Below are 2,123 nucleotides of genomic sequence, written 5' to 3' on the forward strand. Positions count from 1 at the left end.
CCCCTAGCGCCCAACCCGGGGGTGGGCCTCCCTGGGGGGGGGGGGTGTCTCTAGGAGGCCGGATGGGGGTGCTCCAACCCCATTTCCTTCCCTTCATCAGCTGTGAGCTCTTAAGTAAGTGGACCCCACCCCTCAAAATCTCCCCACAGCTCCCAGGCTTCTGTTGGCTTGATTTCAGTTTCCGTAATTCGGTGGTTCTCAACTGGGAGCGATTGTGCCTCCCAGGGGACATTTGGCAATATCTGGGGACATTAGTGGTTGTCACAACAGGGGGATGCTACTGGTGGCTAGAGGGTGGCGGGTCTACAACGCACAGGACGGCCCAGCAGCAGAAAATGCCCGGCCCCAAACGCTGGTGGTGCCGAGGCTGAGCATCCCCTCACTTAACCTCTTCCCATCACAGGTCTTCCGCTGGCCTTGGCTTTCTCCCCTGGGGGTCTGTCCTCGGCTCCATGGGCTCAGGGCCTTCTACCTGGGGTTTCTGCACACTTGGACCGCACACCTGGCTAACATCTCTTCAGCTGGTGCTAATCCTTCCCCCAACGCTGGCCATCGTCTGGCCTCTCCCTTGACCATTCATTTGCTCGCCTGCTCTCTTTGCCATTGCATGTGCCATCCAAGAGAGGGGGGCCTCATCCCCCCTCCACCCCCGTTCACAGCGTATCCTCAGTGCCCAGAACACTGTCCGCAGCCCATACATGTCCCAAATGTCCTTGTTGAACAGTGAATGTGGCAGAGGACATATCAGACCCTGGGCCTGACACCAAAGTTCTTGTTCTGTCCACTGGGCACAGGACTGGCTACGGAAGCTTCAGGACCTGGAGCAGCATGGAAGCGCAGGGCCTTCTGGGGCACAGAGCCCCGGGTGACTGCTCAGGCCACACGCCCTCGTGGTGGTGGTTGTGGTGGGGGGCGGGTAGCCGGCACCATTTCACAGCACTGGCTGCTGATGCTGGGACATGACTTGTGGCCACACTGCAGTGCTCACAGCACTAAAGTAGGGCCAGCCCAGGGCCTGCGTTCCATGGAGTGGGGGGCTTGAGACCCTGCCCCACTCGGCCACCTCCTCCGTCACCCGGGAGCCTGGCTGGTGGCTGGGAGAGGGCGGGTGGGAAGGACTGAGCGCCAGGGAAGGCAGCGCTGTCCTCCCGGGCCAGGTGCACTTTCTTTGTCCCAACAGCTGTCGCAAATCCATCGACTTTGGAGAGTTCTGTGTTTCTCCTCTTCTATTTTTATTTCCTCAAATCTAAGACCAAGAGAGGCTGGGGCCAGAGTCCTGAAGGGGTCTGAGCCAGGAGGACCCGATCCACAGGCAGAGGGGAAGCATGTCTAGGTCACGGTCAGTATCCCTAGAAGGGGTGGACAGGTTCCAACCTGAGTGCAGGGCTGGGGCCCCGAGAAGGACTGGGTCCTGGGAGAGAGGGTAGGAAGTTGCCCAAGGTCCCACAGCTAACAAAATAAGTTAGTCAGGCTTTGAGCTGGTGCTGATCCCAGGCCCCTCTGCCCAGCATGCGCTCCCTCTGTGGCACGAGGATTCACCTCCATCTCAAATAAATATGTGTAAGAAGGCAGCAGAGGTCTTCTCCCAGGGGAAGCGAGCGTGCTCTCAGCTGCCTCCGTGTGTGACCTTGACTGGGTGCCACTTCCCATCCCAAACACCAGGCAGAGGGGTTTGAGTGCTCACCCCACCTCCAGCCTCTGCAGATGGGAGACGGGAAAGGCTCAACTGGGGCAGGGAAGATTAAAATGCCACGTCCTCCTTGAAGCCCTCCCTGATTCCCTTACCCCCCCCGCCCCACCCCCAGCTCTTCCCATCAAGTCCTCTCCTGCTCTTAGCACATCCTACGACCCCACTGCAAAGTCCCTCTGGGGCCCTCAAAGCCTTTGCCTCGCTGACTTCATTCCTGCCTGACTCACCCTGCTCCAGCCACAGGGGCGGGCTTCCTTGCTGTTCCTCCAACCTGGCAAGCAAGTCCCACCTCAGGGCCTTTGCACGTGCAAATCCTTCAGGCAGAAATGCTCTTCCCCATGGGGACCCCTATCGCTCCCCACTCAGAGTCCTTCCCTGACCATGCTTTCCAAGAGCCTCTCTGCTGACACCACCCACCCTTCCCTGGCTCACT

Source organism: Lipotes vexillifer, unplaced genomic scaffold (assembly GCF_000442215.2).
Source record: "Lipotes vexillifer unplaced genomic scaffold, Lipotes_vexillifer_v1.1 scaffold524, whole genome shotgun sequence".
NCBI classification, from domain to species: Eukaryota; Metazoa; Chordata; class Mammalia; order Artiodactyla; family Lipotidae; genus Lipotes; species Lipotes vexillifer.